Source organism: Pleurodeles waltl, chromosome 5, assembly GCF_031143425.1.
Source record: "Pleurodeles waltl isolate 20211129_DDA chromosome 5, aPleWal1.hap1.20221129, whole genome shotgun sequence".
NCBI classification, from domain to species: Eukaryota; Metazoa; Chordata; class Amphibia; order Caudata; family Salamandridae; genus Pleurodeles; species Pleurodeles waltl.
In genome coordinates, this window is record NC_090444.1 from 155677678 (window position 1) to 155702445 (window position 24768).

The window sequence follows — 24768 nt, forward strand, 5'->3', positions numbered from 1 at the left end:
GGCCCCAAAAACTACATTTGGCCCAAGGTCAAGAGACGCCTTAAGATGCTCCTGGGTAATTTCATTACAAATGCTCAATGAGAATGTGTCACTCAACTCAAGGATCTAACCCCACTAGATCACCATTAAGACAAAAAGGTGGACAGGGTGTTCCACCTTCCAATATGAAATATACAAAATATGATGGATGTAATTTAACTCAGCCACTTGTAATTGCTTGGTGCCGCATCAAAGTCCATCATTATTTTGCACACCATGCCACCTCAGTACAGACCCAACTATATGCGAATCTGTCTTGACCCTGCTCCAATGGGACAGTCCAGGGAACACAAGCAACCCAGGATCAGTTTCATCATACTTAGCATTCGTCAGCAAGGTATAGCTTAATTCCAGTGACACAGTGTGCACGGGGCTAACATCTGGGCATGTCCATCCCACTTTCGGTGACACACAGAGGTATACAAATGTGATGGATGGAATGCTTGAAGTAACCTTAGCCACTGGCAAAACGTCTGGCTACATCCCAGTTCATCTTTATTTTACACACAATGCCACCTCACTTTGGACCCAGCCACATGCAAATCAGTCTTGACCCTGCTCAAATGGGAACAGTGTAGCCTGAACTGTCAAGCCAGGTCCACACTGAACTGGAATACAAGCAACTCAGGACTGGTTTCACCCTAGTTAGGGCTCATCAGCCAGGTATAGCTTTGTTCCAGTGACACAGTGTGCACAGGACCCATGTCTGGTCATACCTGTCCTACTTAGGGTGACACACTGAAGTATAGAAAATGTGATGAATGGAATGCTTTAATTAATCTCAGCCAGTGGCATTTACTTTGGGCTGCATACCAGTCCATCAATATTTTTACTCACCATGCCACCCCAGTTTGGACCCAGCCATATGTAAGTCCGTCTTAACCCTGCTCCAGTGGAATAGTCCATCCTGAACTGCCAAGGCAGGTTTTCCCTGAATTGGAAGACAAGCAACCTATTGCTGGTTTTATCCTAATTAGCGCTCATCAGCTAGATATAGCTTGTTTCTAGTGACACAGTGTGCATTGCACCCACATCTGGGCACACTGGTCCCAATGAGGATGAAACGCTGAAGTAAACAAAAAGTGAATGCTTGAATTAATCTCAACCACTGGTAATTACTCAAGCTGCATCCCAGTCCATTGTTATTTTGTGCACCATGCCACCTCGGTTTGGGCCTAGCCTTTTACAAATCAATTGTGACCCTATTCCAGTGGGAACAGTCTAGGCTGAACTGTCAGGTCTGGTTCTCACTGACCCATAACACAAGCAATCCAGGACCGCTTTCACCCTAGTGTGGGTTCATCAGCCAAGTATTTGGCTCCAGTGACACAGTGTGCACAGGACCTACGTCTGGGCATACCTGTCACACTTAGGGTGACACACTGAAGTATATAATGCATAATGGATGGAATGCTTGAATTCATCCCAGCCATTGGTAATTACTAAGGTCTCATCCCAGTCCATTGCTGTTTTGCACACCTTGCCATCTCAGTTTGGACCCAGCCATATGCAAATCAGTCTTGACCCTCCTCCAGTGGGAACGATCCAGCCCAAACTGCTAGGCCAGGTCTACTCTGAACCGGAACATAAGCAAGCCAGGACCAGTTTTCATACTCGTTGGGGCACATTTGAGAGATATAGCTTGGCTCCAGTGACACAGTGTGGTCAGGAACAAGCTCTGAGCCAGGAGTAAGTTAGTGAAACCTAATTAGGAAAAGTAAAGCTGAATAACTTTTTGTCATGATTGTTTAATTTCTGTCTGTTTATAATCCTTCTGTCAATGTGCAATCCAAGAAGTGTGAGAACCACTTTCCTCTTCTGGGATGGAGTCACACTTCTTCAATGAAGTATAACGATCTACACACCAGATTGGAAGTTGAAATTTAAGGCTGGTGTATAATTGTGCATGGTTTGGATATAGTAAATAATGTGACCTTTTTCGTTTTTCGTGTGGCAGATGGTAGTCTAAATACAATACATACTACCTATGTCTCCACGAGGTGCCTGTGTACATTTAATGAATCTTAATTGATCTAATTTGCATATTCAGTGGATAAACTGAAAATCTTGCTAGGAGCTGGCTCTATGCCGGACACCCCTGAGCTAGAGTTTCTTTTGATTCTATCACTTTGTATTTGCAGATAGCATGTTGTGAATTCATTTACTTGCACTTAACATTTCCAGTATGTCTTCATTGACAGGTAGCATGTCCCATTTGCCAACTAGCATCTTTAGCATATCTGCATTGGCAGTTAGCATTTATAGCATGTCTGCCTGGGCAATTGGAATCACTCTCTCGGCACTTCATGTGTCTAGCATAGTTAGCCTGTCTAGTGTGACAGTATTGGCAGTTAGCATGTCTAGCATGTACAAACGGACATTGAGCATGTCTAGCATGTCCCTTTGGCAGTGAGTATATCTCTCCTGTTCGTATTTGTAGTTAGTATGTTTAGTAAGTCTACATGGGCAGTGAGCATGTCCAGTATGTTCATGTAGGCAGTTAGCATGTCTAAAATGCCATGTTGGCAGTTAGAATGTCTAGCATGTCTGTGTTGGCAGTTAATATATTTAGCACAACCATATTAGCAGTTAGCATGTCTAGAGTGTCCACTTTGGCTGTTAGTATTTATAGCATGTCTATGTGGGCAGTAAGCATATCTAGGATATCTAATGATGACTCTTGATGGTTTGCATGTCTGTATTAACACTTGGAATCTAGAATGTCTCTGTATGCAGTTAGCCGATATAAGGTGTCCCTGTTAGCAGTTAGATGCATAGACGTCCAGGTACTCACTATTCCAGAGTACATACTGCTAGTACTTCCGAGGTCATTGGAAGTACAGCATCCCTGCTGAGAAGTGCTTGTGCCCACTGTAGAAAATGAAACGTACCAGTGCTCAGTATCTGTCCATGTTAAGCATGTGCACTGTTGATTGATACCATTACAAGAACTGGTCAGTATAGTCCTCAAGTACTGGTCATATTATAGACATTAATCCCCGCCATCAATATAGTCATTTTTTTTTTTTTTAAAGCGCCTAGTAGTGCTTTGCCATTCAAAGAAAGGCTAAAATATATGTGACCTGAAACTTGCTTACCGCTCACAAGATGGACAAAGATGAGCACTCCATTGAGTTTGTGCTGTCCTTCAGCGACCCCCCACAGTTGTGCCTCTATATTGGGTTCTGTCAAGCACTAGCATGTAATTCACTATTTTTAGGGTCGAGCTTGCGTTGCATGCGCTCGCGCATGCGTATCGCAGCGAGACGCTTTAGTTATTAGAAAAGGGCTCGGAGCCCTGTCGACGTTACGTCAGTGTGTTTCATTGGTTCGTGGGCTTGTCTAGTAAAATCTGCTTGCTTTCATTAGTGGAAGGCATGCACACGTCATGCCTTTTCCGGTGGTTAGCCCTCCTCGAGCGCAGCGACCAAGTACAGAAAACATGCGAGGCTCGCTGTTTTCTGACGGATCGTGGACTACTTTTTCTCTATTTTCCTAGCGCGATTTCGCTTGGCAGAAGTCGAGCGCTTTACACAGTTAATTTCACTTTTTCGGGTTACGTACATAAAAGCACTTTTGCCGATAGACGAAAAGTCGGGTTAGGAGTTTACAACGCGATCAGCTCTAACATGAGCAAACGCGAGACCCGTTGCATTGCAAATGCTTGTTGATGTTTTGCTCCAGCCCTTAAAATGGTAACCTGGTCAGTGGCGTAGCAAGGATGCAACTCTCGTGTGAAGTGCTCTTAACAAAATAACCAAGCCGGGATAAGAGAAGGGGAAGGGATATGGAACAGATGGCCTCTGAAAACAGTGTCCGACATTTGTTCTCACTCTTTGAATGCTATGCAAATGTGACAAGATAAGAACAAGGTTTACGGCCTGTTTACAAACAGAGTGGAGTTTGGAGCAAGAATGCTTTGCAAATTAAAAGGGAAGCTTTGCTTTACTTTGCACATCTAAAAAGCGGCTGGGTTTGTCGTAAATGCTTGGATGAACAATTATGGTAACTTCACTGATTATTAGCTTTGTGAAACTCATTGGAGGATCTAGCAAAGCTTTACCAAGGACATAATAAACAGCAAACACCATGGCAGGGTCATACTGGTTACATAAGATGGGTCACAGAAGACCATAAACATATTGTTTATTAAAAGACAAATGCCCTGTGCACATGACAGGATTTTTTTTTTTTTTTTAAAGGTGTGAATTCGCCCACGCGGGTGAAGGTACATGGGGGATGGCGTTGGGGAGAGAAACACACAAGCGTTTGCAGCACACTGAGCAACATGGAGCGCAGGGAAAGGATGTGCAATAGGGCAAAACTTTGAAAATGGAAGCACTCCTTTGACTTCGTGTTGTCCTTCAGCAACTCCCACGGTTGTGCCTCTACATTGTGTTCTGTCAAGAGCTAGCATGTAATTCACTTTTAAGGGCATGGCCGGGGAGATGGGAGAAAGGCAGGAGTGGTTTAAAAAAGTCGCTAAGTAGGATGTTTGTACACTGCACCTTTTCAGACCGGTGTTGTTCTGTCAGCAAAAAGTTGGTTTAAGAGGGGCACGGAACCGGCACCCTCTGAAAACAGCGTTATCGGTTTTTGAATGCTCTGCAGAGGTGACAAGATAAAAACAAGATCTACAAGCCTGTTTACAAAAATATAGCGGAGCGAGAATGCTCTGCAAATAAAAAGGGAAGCATTGCCAAGCACAGGCAGGAAACTAAGAAAAACATAGGCCCTCATTACCACCTTGGCCAATGTGGCCACACTCCCGCCGCGGCCATCAGGAGATCCCCGCTGGGCCGGCGGGCGAAAACCTGGTTTCCACCCGCCGGCCCAGCGGGGATCTCGCCCGCAACACAGGAGCCGGCTCCAAATGGAGCCGGCGGTGTTGCGGCCGTGCGACAGGTGCAGTTGCACCCGTTGCACTTTTCACTGTCTGCATAGTCTGATTGGCTTGTTTAGTTCTCTAAATTAAACCGCCAATTTAAAATGGTGCAGTTACTTTATTACTGCATCAGGACCGATTACTACCTCATCTCCTTCCATGTCCACTTCCTTACTAAACTGAGGTTAATTCTCATTTCCAACTGATCACCACTTCCAAAAGCTTTTTTCTCTTTCCATGATGCATGTCAGTTGTGTGCCCTCTGACACCACTTCTTTGTTCCTCTTTTGGGGTTGCTACTTTCTGATAGCTTTAAGGACTGCTTGGGAGATTTCACTTTGTTAATTTTCATAGTAGTGTGGGGCCCCCATTTGGTCTGCATATCATGAGCTTGTTCATTACTCTAGAGCGCATTTAGCCTGGTAGTTCCAAGAGTGATTTGTGGACACTAGGGAAGTGAGAGCACATGTTGCGCTCTACTTGCATTCTCACGCCGGAGCACATTTCATTACATTTCTCATAAAGAGGTCTGGCAGTGCCAAGGCCGGCATTCATTTCTTTCCAGGCTCTCCCACTGGAGTGCATACTTTTGGTCACTCCTGCGAGGACAGTAGCAGACTGTTTCAAGTTAGAGCTCCAATTGAGGACTTATGGTCCAGAAGCTTCCATCCTCAGCGGTGGGTGTGTTTTCAACAGAAAACCTCAGGGCTTTCTCCCTGTCTGAGACTAAAGCAGCATTCTTTGCCTTAAGGGTGGTTGTTTTCCACACCACCATAGAAATTACATTTATATTAAATCCTGAGAGGTGTTATGGCCCACTTCAGGGAATTTTGAAGGGATTACCGACAAAGAAGAAAAGAAGCAGGCATTAAGCTTATGGGATGAACAAGGGGAATACTTGTATTCTCTTTTAGGCATCTGACATATGTGCCTGCTAAAAGAGTTATGTTATGTTTATCGGACATTCTGCAGTCGTCAATATTCCAGTTTGATATAATTATGCATATGTAAGGAACTTTTGTTGGTTTTATCAAAAATGTAATTCATTTTTCCAGTGTATAAGAAAAAAAGAACAGGCTATGCTAGGACCTCCCCTTCTAGTCTAAGGACATCTGGGATCTTGCTTAAGGAAGATTAATCTTTCCTGCCTTCCTGCTAAGGAACACCTGCCTTAACTCAAGATAGGGAAGCCTTCTTAAAAAAAGAACCATTGCACTCCCTCTCCTTCTAAAGAGTATTCCCTTCACAAGGTTAGGAAAAGATCCAATTAGAGATTATAGGCATCTCTTATAAATGAAAGGAAGTTCCAGGAGATATTGAGATCACTGTTGAAGCCCATAACAAGCAGAGAAGGGGGGATTGCCGCAATCTTTTGGAACACCCATAAAATTGAAGTTTTTAGTCTCCTCTCACTCTTCTGTTTCCTCCTGGGTTTATACTGATTATGATAAAGAGGAAATAGATTTCCTGCTGATGGCTGTCCTTTACCTAGGGGGGAGTATATGCAGAAGGAAGAATTAAGGCCTTTGGTTTCCAACCCTGAAGTTACCAGCTGAAGGGAACAGTCCTGTACCAGCAGAGAATAGTTTTGCCAGTTCCAGAGACCTTCTATTCTCAAAGTTTGTGTCACAGTAGCTATTCAAGAACCTTTGAAAGGATTGTGGAAGGACTCTGGCACAGTTTCAGTGCCAAGATTCATGGGTAAGATGTACAGTCTAACAAAAGGAGAATAGCCAGTCCCTGGCAATAGATCCTCTCCTATGTAACCTGGTAGGTAAGCCTACATTAGGTCAAGCATAGCAGTGTGCAAGCGCTGTTTTCCCAACGTGTTGGTATGTATCTGGGCTTTTAACCACATCCACTGCACGCAAATCACTATAACTCGTTCATGGGCTTGCCCTTCAAAAATTCTTTATTTTCGTTGGTAAATGCTTTACGTTTGTCCCTCGTTGGGGCGGTTTAATTACCGCCTTGGGCATTGCCCCTGTTACATGGCTAATTGCAGTTGTGCCGATACGTTTGACTGTGAGTGAACTTCGTTTTCCTTTTGTGTGCTGCTTCACGCTAATGCCGTGGCACTTTGAATCTGCTCGCTTATGTGAAACTGCATTACTTATCATTTTCAATTTGTGTGGCAAGAAAAGTTTGGTTAGGAGTTTACAACGCTAGTAGCTCTAACTCAAGCAAATGCATGGCCCATTGCATTGCAAATGCTTGTTTGTAGCAGGGGACATTGTCATTTCTGACCCAGCAGATATGAAAGTGTGTGTTGGGGGGAGGGGCTTTAAAAAGGACCTAAGCTGGTTTGAGTTTGACAATGAGATCAGCATTAGCATCTGAAATGGTTTCAGGCGGAGTTGGTCGCTGCTCGTTGTCATCTTCACTTGCCCAGAAGTCTTGGCACTAAATATATTTCTACTCTGCACTATCAGAGTATCAGACTGCATCCATACCTGAACAATCTTCTGGTTCATTCTCATTATGCTCAGGTGAAGAAGGATGCATAGATGGTGATTCAAACTCTACAGGACTGATTTCTTGATGAATTCAGAGAAGTCTCATTGGTCCCCCACTCAGAGTCTGGAGTACATTGGGGCTTGGTTCAGAGCTAATTTGGGGAAGTCCTTTCTTCCAATAGCCTGAATAGAAAAATTGGGTATGAGACAATATTGCCGTGTTTAGGGGAGAGAGCACAAGCACTTTAGCATTGGTCAGCAGTAATAAAGTGAGCAGAGTCCTGAGACCAGCAAGAACAATGTCAGAAAAATGGAGGAAGGCAGTCACAAAGTTTGTTGAAGACTACCCTAAGGCTGTCAGGTATAACAAGTTTCATTTAGATACATTATATGTAAATTTGTCTTATGTGGGTATCCTGAAAATACTGCATGGGTATGCATCTATACTGAGGAACATTTTACTACAAAGTGAGGTTAATTTGATGCAGGTTGACCAATGGATACTATAGGGACAAAGCGTAGAAAGTTTACACTCTCTAGGTCTGTAAATTGTTAACTTCTTGTGTTTATGCTCCACAGGTGATTGTTGGTTCATGGCAGCTATTGCATCTCTCACCTTGTACCCAGATATATTTTCACGTGTGGTTCCGAAGAACCAGAGTTTCCAGAGGAATTATGCTGGGATATTTCACTTCCAGGTAAAGATCAGCCTAAATTAGTGTCCAATTTTGTTTCAGCACAGCCTTTCCATTCCACATTTTCAGGGTACCCACTTGTAATGCAAATGATTTTTCTTATGAATCATTGTATGTACATTGATTTTGTGTCTCTCCTAAAACTCTCATATAGATCCAGGACTCCTGCAACTACATTGGAAACCACTGACATGATTAACTGGAAAAGATCTTACATTTGCTTGATGCAGGAAAAAAGATAGAAAAGAAATCCTTCTAGTCTAATAACAACTGCTTAGGTTGCAAAGACAATTGGATCAATAATGAGAATAGGAAAGATCTAATCAGTCATCTTACTTATAGTTGGCAGGATATTATCTATCTCTGGTGGGCAATGCAGCCTCTAGGGAAAATAGTGTGCATGTCTCATTTGTTGGTCAACATAAGCCTTGCTCATTGGTATCACAATAATTGTTTAATGAGACTATAATCAGAATAGTTGTGGTGCCTTCAGGCTCAGGTAAATAGTTAACCCCTACAGTGAAAAACAAAGGGATCCACTTATACAGAACAAAAATACCCTTCTACCAGCTGTATAACATGGTCTAACTTCAAGATCTGAGCCTCTTCCTGACCATGCATAATATCAACCCATGACAATGGTAAGTGTGCACAACGAGTGTGAGTACAAGTAGAAATGAGCAGTTTCATCACCGTGGTATGTGGCTCATGAGACATTATGGTAAGAGTTGTCAACTTTGAAACTGGGAAACCAGGTTTGAGTCTTGGCCTCAGCTCAAAATCCTGTGATTCTGGACAAATCGTTTAATACCTCCAAGCCTAAAAAAATGAATGTGACTTTGTGTAATATAACTTATACTTGTGTAAAACAATCCAAAATCTTCAGATTGCATTCACTGTATATCAAACTGTAGAAAAGCCCTCATTCATGAACAACCATCAGCTAAGAAAGGGCCTTTTTTTTATAAGAGAGCCATAGCAAATACTGAAAGATGCTGTAGATCATCTATGTGATGTAATTAATAATTTCAACTAGGAAACACAACTTTTCTCAGTTATCAAAGAGATTGCTTCCATTTTAGCCATGAACAATCTGTAGATCACTGAAAGAATGCAGTATTTATTGAAAAGATGTCTAGTGGTCAAGTTACTAAAATTGCAACCTTGATATCTGGTTTGGTAATCCCCCGTGGGCAGTTGGCAAACAAATGTGTGATGCTTGGAAATGTGTTTAATCTATCTTGGCCCAATTCGCAAACTATTTTTGCAGTTTTATCCAAAGTATCTGGATTAGTGGATTTTGTAGGTGCAGAGTGCACAGCTAAATGTGTTTACCTATTATAATAAATTCAGCATTGAGGCATGAAGAGGGGAGGGGGTAGGATTGGCCGTAAACACAGGGAACACTAAGAAAGTAAGCTTTTGTGAATTCACAAACACATTGGAAGTGGTTTTCCATCTTAGAAACACACTGAAATCTACCTTTGTGAAAGACAGTAGTAGATATATTTCAAGGGTGGGGAAGGGATAGAAACACCTCTCTATTTCAATTAGTGTGGGAGATTCTTTTCCCATAGGGGAAATATTTAACCTTTAATCCAGAAAAAATAAATCTCCAAATGTACACTTCAGTATGTTTTATTAATGCTAATTTTCATACTAGAAGGAAAATTCACAAGTGAGTTTTCCCACTAGGAAAAGTCGATGACTGATGGAAGATTTTCAGAACTATTCCTGTGATTCTTCCTTAATCCTATAAAATGAGAAATCTATTTCAAAGGCAGGAGGTTACTTACGTGAATATATTTACTTTTTGAGCCAGTGCATTGTCATTCAGTTGCTATGTGCCTCAAATTGTAAATGTGTGCAGTGTAACCATATGTTTATTATTGATATCACACAACTACTCCTGTATTACATGTAAAGAGAAAGGGTTGCCCTTCACCTGCTGGACACAGTTATGTTTCACCCTCTCCCGAGGCCATAATGATGTTTCAGTGAAGAAGCCTGCAAAATTGGGCCTAGAATCACCTTCATGAAGTAGGAGTGTAGGTGATGTTGTATTCTTCAGACTGTCCGTTGCTTCATAACCCATGTATCCCTCCCAGGTTGAAGCCTAAAGCACAGATCCATCTAACTTCACTAGGACTCATGCCACTGGGAGACCTATTTCATATGGGTAATTTTTTGACTCTGACACAGTTCAGAGCGATAGGTAACATAAATTCCCAGGATATATTCCCCTATTACTGGTTTCAAACTAATTCCCTCCAAACTTGCTACCCAACACCTCTAGTAGACCCACTAAACTACACATTTCTTATGTGCTTACTCAAGATCCCTAGCCCCCAACATCTCATAACATGCTTAGACAGTGGTACACTAGACTGTAAAACAAAACAGACATCTCTGACCGAGTGACTATGGGGCAATACTTAGATACCCAACTGACCGATAAACAATGGCAAAAATGCTGCATGCAAAGATCTTCTCTTTATTAAACAGTCTTTATCCGGGGCAACTGTACTTATGTGACACAGATGGACCAAATCTTGTGGGCGGGTTGACTAAATTATGCAGAAAGAAAAGGAAAATTACATTTTAGAGGAACAGTTATCTCTATAATGCATAGGAACATAAAACGTTTCATTCTAAGTTGTCAATTTTGGAGAAAAAAATGCAGAAATAATAAAACTATTTATATTTACCAAAAATAGCAAAAACAAATTTCATCTTCAAGAAGTTACAAACTAATACAACAGACATCTTAGTAAAAGAGAAGGATTACTTGTTTCTACTGAAAAATCAAAATACTATTTTCACTCTAACAAATCAGGACACTCTCTTGCCAACTAATTATGTATCAAAAGAGATTAAAATCAAATCCATGCTATTAGAAGAAATGATGGTAAATTACTTTTAACTGCCAAAAAGATTGCCCAAGAATGTTTATCGTTTTATTCTAACCTTGATGAAAAAACAATAGTTAATCAGAAAATACTACTAACAATTAAACTGTAAACTGCCTCAAATTACTACTGAATACAGTGTGCGGTTAGAAAACCCTATTGACGTGAATGAAATCCGCTTGGCAATTAAATCCTTAAGTTAAAAAAACAACTGGTACAGGTGATATCCCTGATGAATTCTATAAAACACTTGAGACATAACTCTCTCCCATTTTACTTTCTTTATTTCATGATTTTCAGCTCAATGTCACTACTGAGAGATCTTTCACAGAAACCATTATTATCATCCTTCCAGATAAAGATCATACTTCAATTACTAATTATGAACCAATATTTCTCATAAACTGATACTATAAATTCTATGCTCAAATATTAGCTAACAGATTATACCAATATTTAAATCAATAGTTCAGACCAAACAGGTTTTATGAAAGGTAGGCTCTCTGCTCATAACACAAGACTTATATGTCATGTCCTATCCTCTAATGACAAAACTAAAACTCCTGCTGACTTAGTGGCTTTGGATTCTGAAAAAGATTTTGATAAAAGGAACTGGTAATTTTTATTTAAAACATTTGATTTTTTTTCATTTTGATCCTTATTTTCTGAACATGATCAAAATGGTACATAATACCCCATCTGCTAAAATCTATGATAAGGGTGTTTTTCTCCATCTAATACTTTACTTAAAGGCACTCTGCAAGCGTGTCCGCTCACACCTCTTATGTTTCTTATTGCTATAGAACCTTTATTATGTTGTCTCAGAAATAATACAGGCTATACAGGAATTGAAATACAAGATGTTGTTTTAAAGGTTTCTGCTTATGCTGATGATGTATTATTGTATGTAGCAATCCTTTTAATAAGATTCCAACTATTTTAAATATTATCAACCAATATGCTTCTGTCTCTTTATATACATTAGTCTCTGCATATACACTGAACATCTCTAAAACTGTTTTTTTTCCTTTGACTGCTTTATGGACTCCTGATATGTTAGCGGGTACAAATATTATATGAAGCCAACTTAAACACAAATATCATGGTGATATTTATTCCATCTATTTTAAAAAAAAAGGACTTTAATCACTAAACCTAAAGGCAACATTTTACAAATGGTCATCACTTCATTTGAATTGGTGAGGTAAGATTGAAGCAGTCAAAATGATCATCACTTCACTAATATTATTTACATTATCTATGCTACCATTATGTTTTCCACCTACCTTCTATAATACTTTGAATACATTGATTACTAAGTTTATTTGGAACAACAAGCCTTCTCGCATACATTATATGTTTTTGGAATTCACTAAAAAAGATGGTGGTACTAATTTACCTGACTTGAAAATATCACTCATCTTTCCTAGTGGCACAGTGCTTGTTATGGTTTGTTAAGGGCTTCATTTCTCCAGTAATGGTTGCTTACAGAGCGTAATTTATTAAAACCTTAACTCTTAGCAGCTCTCTTAACTACTTTTAATGGTACATTTGGGAAGATTCCACCAATTATAAATGCTGCAAAATGTTCCTTATTAAAATTTGGTGAAAAAATGTATACTAGCATAAAATCCTCAAAAATGACTTTCTTTGGTACAATACTAAACTAAAATTGAATAAGCATACCTCTTTTTGGAAACACTGGACTGAAGCTGGCATTTTTTATATTAGCGATATCTGTCACAGAGATATGTAAACAGACTACCATAAATTTGAATTACTTTATAACACAGTTCTTAACGCATATGCACATTCCTTACCATCTACTAAAATATCTGATAGGAAACTATCTGATTGTCTTTAGCAATTAAGTCAAATACTTCAAATTGGAACTATGCTAATTTGTTATCTGTTCATGCTTGGTAGGATTTGATAATTTATCTTAAAACTGGCCACTATTCCTAAATTCATACCTCCAATAATTTACCAGTCTTTTTCTCTTGTATGTGGACATCCTTTAACTTGTATGTTGGTAAATTGCATTGATTATATATACACATTGAATAATTAGATTACTTGACATAATAGTAGCACTTTATACATTTATTTTCTGTTTTTCATTTGAAATGCAATAGTATGGTTATAATCATTACTATGTGAGTTTCTTATTATAACTATTCTTTAGCTATTTGCTATATATATCACTATTTTTATGTTTTGTTTGTTTTTGTATGTTCATAATTATTTGTCTCTATAATACTCAATAAAATATTTTGAAATCCAAGTTATGCAGCATAATGCAACACATTTTGGGATAGTATTACTTCTTAATTATTTAATTTTTATACATGTTAACACTGTCTGGGCAAATGTTTCACCTCATTGGCACCAGCTAAACCTCCATCTAGAGCAATAAACAATTGAAAGGGGACCAATAAACTTTTGTGGAGGGTATTTCACTGCGGCGCAACATGTTGCTGCATTTTTAGTCTTATTTGACCTACATTGTTTTTGTTAAAATCTTCAAATCGTGCAGCAGCAGATGGATTATGTGGCAAATGTGATAAATCCATTTATGCAGAAAACACTGCAGCCACAGAATCATATAATTTCAGTGGTCCTGTTTTTACTGCATACCTGTGAAGCTCGATTCTTTTGGTTTGGAGATTGACACTGCATGTCTGAGATGCTGCCACCCGGGAGCTGACTTCACGCATGTGGCGTGGCTCTACCGTGCAGTTTCTGCATACTGGACTGACATTTACTACACATTAACCGAGATGAGGAGACTGGGCTGCTACCCTCTCCACTCATGGCACTATTGGAATATGTTTAAAACTTTCCCTCACTAATAAGCAGATTTGTGGCTATGAGACTATTATAAGCAAACAGGAGGATAGCCATGAGATGGGGGCGAGGTCCAGCTGCAACAGTCAAGGACTGCAAAAGCTATTTTTTATTGCAATGATGCTGCAGATATCCAAGCACTCCTATTCCCTGACACTTCTGGCCCAAAAGATACATGGCAACATCTCCAAGGCTACTTGCCCTAGGAAAGCAGGGGAGGCAGCGTATGGCCTGCAGTTTTAGGTGGCTAGACATTTACATTTTGTTATGTGGAAAATACCATGCTGTAGCATATAACAACTTACATGCGAGGGGCAAGAAGTGTGAAACAAATATGTTGTATGCTTGGGTAATCTTAAGAACATTTGCATGATAAGTAATCAAACTATCGACTGTATGAATAGGCATAACGGGTCCAAATTTCTTGCTGGATAAATAAGAACATGTGCTGTTGTCACTTGTAAAAATGGTAATATTCACTATAACAATGAAAAAAAGATGTACATTCTGACCACCCATTTGCTAATCCTCTTCAAGAATCAGCACGAGCCTCGGCAACAGGCAGTGCTTTTTGTTAAGCCCTAAATGTGCAGCAGTCATATTCCCAATGTTGCTAGGACATTGAGAGATGCCAACATGTCCTGCTGATCTAGGGTTAGGTACTGTCAGTAGTGTAAATGAATGCATATGTATGTACTGAACAATGCAAGTGGCTAACCTGTTTCTAAATGGCCCCAGTTTTGGCAGACATGGGGATGTCAGGCATAAGGGTATATATTGACTCTTTACGGATAGCACAATTCAACCAATTAGAGAATTATGAACTGAAAATCTGGGTTTTATTTAGAGTTGGGCGGATAGGATACTTAGTCACAATTTGGTCAATATCCTGGCCGCCATGCTTCAGGGGCCATAGGCAATAATGCACCTGAAATACGTCAGACAGGATATCCATCATGTTTGTAAAAGGTGATCCTGTTTGCAAAACCCTAAATAAGGCCCTCTCTCTGCTGGCTTTACATACATCAGCTGTGAGGCTTGTGGTGATGGCCATTCTCTTGCAATGTCAATTGTTAGTTATTTGAATAGGTACTGAGGCGCATGCTGTATGAATATTCAACTACTTACCTACTGCCACCACACCCCTCCTCTTCTGATTACAAAGCATGGTGATATAAATTAGAAAATTGCACTAAAGCATGATATGACGAAATATACAATTGCTATAAAAATGTGATTACCAAAATGCGGTGATCCATTATACTCTGGGCTACTGATTCCTACCATTGTGATGTAAGAGGTGAACTGATAAATATAGATTCACAATGCAAAGGGAGCCATCTATGAGAGGAATGGATGTTACTGCTAAAGTGCAAATCTGATAGAATTCGATTAGCTTATCAGAGTGTGATAACAATACTTGTTTTTGGCTTTTGGTAGATGTTTAGGTGTCCTTTGGTTGATGTTGTTATCCTAGATGTTTCCTTGCAATTGGTAGGTGGGCTTTGCTCTATAGTTTAGTGATTTTTGATAGCTGTATTCTTGTTGTTGGCATGTCGTATTTGGTACCAGATGATTCCTTGCAAGTAAGGGATGGTCTGTGGTAGTTGTTGCATATCCACCGTAATGTGCACTTTACTAAATGTTTCACTGCCTTTCAGAGGTGGTCTTTGGGAGATCTTATTTTACCATTGTGAAGTAGTCTATGGTAGATGTTTCTTATCCAGTGAAAGGTAGTCGTTAGTAAATATTTCCTAACTATTGAGAAATGTTCTTTGGTCAATGTTTTTATTACGATTGAGAGGTGGTTTTTTGCAAATTATTTGGCCGCAGAGAAGGGATCTTTGGTAGATATTCAATTAATTCACAGGTGGTCGAGTCCAATTGGAGGCTGTCTTTTTTAGACTTTCGAGATAGTCGATAGTATGTTGCATTTAAAATATATTCTGTGGTAGGCACATTTGCATTGTGAAATGATCTCTACTAACCTACCCTGGCAGTGAGAGGTGTTCTTTGACAGATATATTTCCAATGTGAAGTGGTCTTTGGTTGATATTTCCAATTCATTTGATTGTTTTCTTTTGACAGATGTTTCTAATCTTTGGAGAGGTTGTCTTTGGTAGACGTTCTCTATACAGTGAGATTTGCTGGTTTGTAGATGTTTCATATCCATTGACAGGCAATTTTGGTAGATGTTTTGGTCCATTAGGTGGTGGACGTTGCTAGATGTTTCTTTAGCATTGAGAGGTGCTGTTTGGTATAGGTTTCTCTAACATTGGGAGGTAGTCTTTTTTAATGTCAGTGGTGAAGGTCTTTGCATATGCTTACTTGCAATTGAGTGGTTGACCTTGGTAAATGTTCCCTTATGATTGACAGTTGTGTTTGGTATAAGTATTGTTGAATTAGGAGGTGTAATTTCCTTGATGATTCCTTGTCATTAATTAGTGGACTCAAACAGATGTTTTCTTGCTATTGAGAGGTGATCTTTTGTTGAGGCGTCCTATCCATTGGGACTGAGGTACTAGGAGTTTATCAGATGGAGGCTTGCAGTTGAGAGGTGGATGTTGGTAAATGTGTCCCTGACTTTGTAAATTTGTTTTTGGAAGATGTTTCTCTGAACACTAACACATAAATAACCAGGTTACCTTACCTCTTTCAGTTCTGGCAGTATGGAGAGTGGGTAGACGTTGTTATTGATGATCGACTTCCCACCAAAAATGGGAAACTACTATTTTTCCATTCGGCAGAAGGAAATGAATTCTGGAGTGCCCTGCTAGAGAAAGCCTATGCAAAGTAAGTGCAATTCAATCTAAAAAAACAGAAAAGAAACACAAGAAGGACTTACAGTGTTTTTGTTATTCCCAAGAATTTAAAGCCATGCTGTTATATCTTAAGTATTCTTACTGACATCAACTGGGAGCCAGGGATGATGTTAGTAACTCTTGATGTGATTTACACAAGCATCAATCATAGCTTGGGAATGACTGCCTTACGCCATTTCTTATACAATCAATCAGTTAGTCTATATGGGCATACTAATATGCTACTAGACATGGTTGAATTGATTTTGGAGAATAATTTTTTTCTTTTTAAAAAAGAGTGGTATCGCCAAAAAAGGGGGGTTGCCATGGGTTCCAGGTTTTCACCGGCATATGCGAACCTCTTTATGGGGTACTTAGAACAGAAGGTGATTTGGAGCATGGAAGGTAACACTTGGAATATGGATATACTTTTCTGGGGTCGATATATCGATGACTGCATCATGATATGGACGGGAGACATTAAAAAACTTAACAACTTTATCACCTACTTGAATTCCAATTAACTGAATATTAGATTTACCTGGGAACAGAGCACTACTAATATCACCTTTTTGGACGTGGAACTCTTTATCCACAATGATCGAGTCGCCTTTTCAGAAAAAGTACAGCCTGCAATTCAATAATGCACGCAACAAGTTCACATCCCAGACACCAGATCAATTCGATTCCATATGGTGAAATGGTGCGAGCAAGAAGAAATTGCAGCTTGAATATGGATTTAAAGAATAGCATTGAGGACATGGAAGTTAGGTTCAAATCACGGGGCTATCTGTCATGCATTTTGGACAAAGCACGCAGTAGAGCCATGCGCTTAACTAGGGAGGACACCCTTAGACACAAAGCCAGATCTACCAACACCAATTTGCGATGTGTAGTCAACTATACACACACCTCAGCAATTTTACGGAAATGTATGACCAAACACTGGCATGTACTAAAAGCTGATATAAACCTTAAGAGCTTAATTTTGGATTCCCCGACCTTCACTTATCGCAGGGGAAGAACCCTTAAGAACATATTATGCCCCAGTTATCCAGTTGCACACCAACATGACGATTGGCTTACAAGTCGTAATAAAGGGTTCTACAAATGTGGACACTGTGGCATGTGCAAATGGACTAGATCAGGGATATCTACCTTTAACAGCCAGGCAGGTGATCAATTCCGCATTACTTCAAATATTACATGCAATAACAGTTATGTCATATATATGATTGTATGCAAGTGCAGACTTTACTATGTGGGCAGTACTATCATATCGCTAAGAACGAGAGTGAGTGAACATTATAGGGCTCTTAGACAGAGGGATGATCGATATCCCATTGTAATACACATGAGTCTGTGCCCCAAAACAGGGCCAAATCCAGAGTTTTGAATTTTTTGGCTTTGAGATTGTACATAGAGACCCCCGGGGAGGAAATAGGGAGTTAGCACTCAGGAAGCGTGAATGCTATTGGATTCTCAAATTGAGGGCTGTGGAAGCAGGCCTCAATACAAACCATGAAATGGAGTATTGTTTAGGTTAACATCGATTTGTTCCTTGTATTGATTATATATGTGACTGGGAGTAAGTTATACAACTATTTCTGTTACTGCACTGTGTGGTGATATAACAGACGAATGCTAACTGTATACTATCGCCTATTTTCCCAGTGAATGCTGTATATGCATCAATCAATCTGTTATTTGTATTGGTTTAATTAAGCTACTATGAGCAAACCATGGAGTTATTTGGATAATCGTCTGACCTCATTCATTTTGGTATTGCGATGTCGAAATTATCTTAGAATTGATACAGTATACTGTTGTAATGGACGTTGATTTGTCTTTACACCATTGTTCATTTTCTCCCAATAAGGTGATGTGTACATTTATAGTTTTTGGTGCGGAGGGCAATTCTTGTACATTATGCGGAGCTCTCTGAGTTGGAACTTGCGGTGAGTGTCATGACACAAACGTGAAAAGGGTAGCCTACTACATGAATGGGTACAATTAGTTACTCTATGATGTTAAACAGATGTATTCCTTGATGGTTTTTCTAACGTTATATAACTTTACCACTTGTACTTTTCATTTTGGCTGATGGATGGGGATGTTTAACTTTTCATCACCCATCTGTACTTTTCTGTATTTCACTAACAAAGCGGCCTCGGGTCAGCGTTCTGTAATTTCATGCATACAATTTTACATTTTATTAGTTTCAACACAACATCACTTTTTCTTTTGTTCTGTTGACGAAATGTCACACTTTATGAATATGTTTTATAATCCTTACAAGATGGCACCCGTGATTTTAGTTCCAATACGGGACATGTAACATATATGGCGACCGGGAGTTTGCGAGCGTTGTCCCTTTTTGCTGTTGCTTACTCCGACTGCCACCTTTATAAACGCAAGGCAGAGGGGTGCCGGTTGCGCTACATGCGACCGGAGTTTTGAAACCTGGCTCCATGACACGTTATTACGTGTCACTTCATTAACGCCAGTTAAGGTGGTGTTTACCCACACACCCATTACGAGTTTCTTGTTGGATTTCCCTACACAGAGCTACTTATTTGTTCATTAATTATAGGAGGTCTCAGAGGGAGTATATTGCTACTCGGTTTCTAGAATTTTTCCATAATATATTGAGCCCTGAGGAAGTCGCGGGGATCAGTTTCTCCTACGACGAAACACGTGTTGGCTGTTTTCTGTTCTAACAAAAGATGAATATTCCATTCCAAGAATAAATTGGAGTTATGCTAACCTTTACGGTCTACTATGATTTGAAAGTTGATTTGGAATCCAGTACACATGGACTATTGACTCCACATTATTAATTCACGAGTGCCTTGACTTCTGTTGAGCTTGCTGTTGTCTCTCTTGAGATTATGTTGGAGGAGGGGGAAGATCCTCTTGCCAGGAGCACCGTGCTTAAAATTGTTTGAATTTTTTTACTAGCTTGGTGAATTTTGTGAGCGCTTTTTTCCTTTAATCTTCTTCCCATTGTTGTTGTTTGTTCCATGCTGTTTTAAATGCACATAAGGGTTGTGGCATTTGATTGAAGTACATTTGCAATGATATACCTTTGAGAGTGCTTAGCATATTGTGGCATAAGTGATCAAGTTCAATACCAAACCCTTTATAAGGGTACTATATTTGAGTGTAAACTGCACTGTGCTTCTGGTATGCAGTAGTTTCAGGCAACCAAGGTTGGATGCAATTTTTTTTGTAGGTTACTCTGTGTTGAATAGGAATCCACAGTGTAGAAAATCCACAGTAACGGGTCACTTTAGCTTGGATGATTCACACACTAGGAAAGACAAGCTGCCTGATTTAGGGATAAAGGTGCAAGTTTAATTTCTACTGGCAGAAACTTGCTGTATTACTAAAATGCTGCCACATCAATAGTAATTGTTCTCACAAAGTGGCTGTCTTTGCCAAGCCCATGGCAAATGCTGGATGTTCTGCCAGCATATGCTGACACTGAAAATATATGCACCAAACTGGTTTTCACTGCATCCAATGCACAAGTCGTCCTGACATGCTTGTTTTTTTTAACTAGGATGTTAGAGTCATGCTGTATGCTCTTCTATAAACAACTGATCTCATTACCATGAGGTGTTGCATGGTCTCAACGCCACCAAACAGGCAGGTGGAATGGTTGGCCTACACTACCTGGCCACTTCGCCATGACTTCTTTGGAGTAGATGCTGCTACATGACAGGCCTGATGGTAGAGCCAGATAAAGCTCCACCAGTGGAAGGACTGCCATTCTTCACCTTCAAAAAATGGTGTTGGTACAGGCAGTAATCCTATTGTTTTATGACAGGATTCCTGCTACCACCCGCCCTGATAAACTCCATATTAATAATCATGAACAAAGAGGTGAGACATGTAAGGCACAAGTAAAACAGTTTCGACCTACTGTGTTGCATTTCCTTTGACTCCATCAGGTTACAGCCATCCATTCTAAAACATCAGGAAAACATGCATTGGATACTTTTTGAGGCAGGTGTTCACCTCTTTCAGGTGGACTTTGAGTCTGATTGTTAAAGGACAGATCTGTGAAAGAGAAACTATTTTTCATACTGAGTATTTGCTTAGCAGTGCAGACATATCAGCACATGAAAGTCACATTACAGACAGGGTGCACTCCCCCACTCTGCACGTGATACACCATTAAGTGTGTGCATAGTGTGACCTATTACAGCGAGAGTGCTTCTCAGAGTGAAGGTGTGAACCAGCGCATGCACTCAGAACAGGGCAAAAGTGAAAGGCGGACCAGCTGTTTGAATTCAGTTGATACTTATTATTGCATGAGGAAGTGATGATGGTAATGGTGTATTCTTCATCTAATTTCTGGGAATAATTTGAAGAACCCCTTGGATACTAACAGCGTGTGCAGTGCACGAATAGATTATTTTGGGTCAAAAGTAGTGAATTGCTTCTCTAGCCTGAAGTATGCCAAGTTTAGGTTCCTTGATGGAATGCAGATTACCAGGTCCTTAGACAACTCCTGGTTAGGCTTACGAGGCTGATTCAAAAATTACAAATAGCTCAAAATGCAGATGTCAAATTGGCAAAGTGCCTAAAATGGCGGGACAATATGGCAGAGGACAAAAGAAAGCTACTCTAGGTCCAGGTGAAAAAGCTGATCTACTTTAGGTGCCTCTCAGTTCTGTCTCTTTTCCCTCACTGGGTAGCTGCTCACTGCCTATAGGATTCAGCCTTGTCTAGTTCTGTTCTACACATTTTAGTTCTGAAAGCTAACAGGAGAGGTGATTATGAAATATATATAAAATATGTAGAAACAACTGAACTCAGAGCATGAGGATATTGTGGTTGAGCAGGTGTATGCTGCAATGAACTGGATATAGGTGAACAGGTATCAGAGTTGGTAATGAAAAAACAGTAAGGAGGTGTTGGACTTTTTAGCTTATGCAGGGTCATCCCCAATCTTTTTGCCTCCTGCCTCTTATTTTTCCTGACCTGTTGCTGTTGACTTTTGAACTCTGAGCACTTTACCACTGCTAACCAGTGCTAAAGTGCATATGCTCTCTGTGTAAATTGTATTGTTGATTGGTTTATCCATGATTGGCATATCTGATTTACTAGTAAGTCCCTAGTAAAGTGCACTAAAGGTGCCAGGGCCTGTAAATCAAATGCTACCAGTGGGCCTTCACCACTGGTTGTGCCACCCACATAAGTAGCTCTGTAAACCTGCCACTGCAGTGTCTGTGTGTACAGTTTTAACTGTAAATTCGACTTGGCAAGTGTACCCAGGCCTAAACCTTCCCTTTTCTTACATGTAAGGCACCCCTAAGGCAGGCCCTAGGTAGCCCCAAGGGCAGGGTGCAGTGTATGGTTAAGGTAGGACATATAGGTGGTCATTCTAACCCTGGCGGTAAAAACCGCCAGGGCGAATGACCGCGGTAGCACCGCCAACAGGCTGGCGGTGCACCGCTGGGCATTCTGACCGCGGCGGTTCTGCCGCGGTCAGAAGCGGGAAACCGGTGGTCTCCCGCCGGTTTCCCGCTGCCCTGCAGAATCCCCCATGGCGGCAGAGCGCGCTCCGCCGCCATGGGGATTCTGACACCCCCTACCGCCATCCTGTTCCTGGCGGGTCTCCCGCCAGGAACAGGATGGCGGTAGGGGGTGCCACGGGGCCCCCGTAAGAGGGCCCCAAAAAGAATTTCAGTGTCTGCCTAGCAGACACTGAAATTCGCGACGGGTGCTACTGCACCCGTCGCACTCCAGCAACTCCGCCGGCTCCATTCGGAGCCGGCTTCATCGTTGCTGGGTCTTTCCCGCTGTGCTGGTGGGCGGCCTTTTGGCGGTCGCCCGCCAGCACAGCGGGAAAGCCAGAATGGCCGCCGCGGTCTTGTGACCGCGGTGCGGTCATTTGGCGGTAACCGCATGGCGGGCGGCGACAGCCGCCCGCCGCGGTTATAATCAGGCCCATAGTAATGTATTTTATATGTTCTGACAGTGAAATATTGCTAAATTCGTTTTTCACTGTTGCAAGGCCTGTCCCTCTCATAGGTTAACATAAGGGCTACCTTTAAATCTGATTAAAGTGTAGACTCCCTTTGGGAGCAGATGGACATGTGGAGTTTGGGGTCTCTGAGCTCACAATTTAAAAATACATCTTTTAGTAAAGTTGATTTTAAGATTGTGTGTTTGAAAATAGCACTTTTAGACAGAGGGCATTTTCTTGCTTATACCATTTCTGTGACTCTACCTGTTTGTGGATTCCCTGTCTGGGTCAGTTTGCCAGTTGGGCTGGTTGCACCTCACACTAGACAGTGACACAAAGGGAGCTGGGGTGTAGTCTGCATTTCCTGATGACCATTTGTGCTAGAAGGGAGGGTGGTCACTTACACCTGAAAGGGCTGTGCCTGTCCTCACACAATGCAGTCTGCGACCCCCTGCTGAGTGTCTGGGGCCTGGGCAAGGCAGGATTTCACATTCAAAAGAGACTTTACTTTGAAGTAGGCCTACTTCAAAGGAGAAATTGGGTATAAGAAGGGCACCCAAAACCACAGACTTAGAAACACTTTTGGAAACCAGAAGAACCTCTGCCTGGAGAAGAGCTGAAGAGCTGAGGAAGAAGAGCTGCCCTGCCTGTGACTGTGCTTTGTGGAGCTCTCCTGCAGTAGCTGCTTCTGCCAGAGTAAGAGGGCAAAGACTGGGCTTTGTGTGCCTTCCATCTTGAGAAGAAATTTTCAAGGGCTTGATTTAGAACTTGCCTCCTGTTGTTTGAAGTCTCAGGGACAGCAAAGACTTCTCTCTGCCAGCACCTGGAGTCCTACTCTGCCCTGTGATGCTCATCCAGTTCCTGGGACCCTGAAAGGAGAAGCTGGCAGCCTAAAGTCAAGGAAATCCACGCACAGAGGGCCGTGCGGGGAAAAGATTGACGCAACTCTGATCTGCGGCTGAAGAAACGACGCGCCGCCGGCTCCGCAGCTGAGAAACGACACTCGCAGGAAATGCGACCGAAGAATCAACGCACGGAGCGGAAGAAATGACGAGCAGCATCGCTGATGGAGGCTGGGAGATCACAACCCGCGCTGCGGGGTTTTCGGATCATCGTGCGGCTGGATTTCTGACTCAAGTACCGCTGTGCGTGGAAAAACAACGCAAGGCATGCCCGGACCAGAGAGTGCTGACTGGATCGACACATCGCTCTCCTGCAGAGAGAAGAAATGACGCACCCCGACCCGGCGAAAGGAGAAACAACGCAAGGTCCCGCTCGTGAGTGGGATCAATGCATCGCGAGCCCTTTTTGATGCGCATTCGCCCGTGCTGGGTTATTTTTGACGCGCCCAAGGTACTTTTTCACGATGACAGCGTTAGTGTGTGTTTAAAACTACTTAAAAACACTTTTTGCATTTTTATTAATAACTTGACTTGTGTTTGGTGGATTTTTGTCGTTTGGGTCTTGTTTTGTTTAGATAAATATTTCCTATTTTTCTAAACCTGTGTTGCGTCATTTTATAGTGCTTTCATTAAGTTACTGTGTGTGTTGGTACAAATACTTTACACCTAGCACTCTGAAGTTAAGCCTACTGCTCTGCCAAGCTACCAAGGGGGTAAGCAGGGGCTAGCTGAGGGTGATTCTCTTTTACCCTGACTAGAGTGAGGGTCCTTGCTTGAACAGGGGGTAACCTGACTGTCAACCAAAGACCCCATTTCTAACAGGAGTACTCTATTCTACATCAGATTATCAAATATGAAAAAGCCAATCAATCTAGCACACATTCATTGTAAAGCATGAGGAAGTTAAGGATCCACGATGTTTCTGTTTTCCCACAGGTTGAACGGCTCCTACGAAGCATTGGCAGGAGGATCAATAGCTGAGGGGTTTGAGGATTTGACCGGAGGAATCGCAGAATTTTATGACATAAAGAAGGCTCCAAACGGTCTGTTTCAGATTCTACAGAAGGCTCTCAAAGCAGCGTCCCTAATTGGCTGTTCTACTAATGTGAGTCACTGTCCCTTCTCTGGTATTCAATGGTTGATTCAAAATTGTATGTCCATAATGCTTGTATTTTATTATATTATTAGAGTTTTCAATCCAAATATGGGCTCAATTTGGTCTCAAATAGTTTTTATTGGAAGGTGCCCAACTGG

General features: G+C 41.2%; 1 pseudogene; it reads left to right on the top strand.

The window, feature by feature from the left end:
* Positions 1-24768, top strand: part of LOC138297229 (calpain-8-like) — a 186947-nt pseudogene that overhangs the window by 64720 nt on the left and 97459 nt on the right.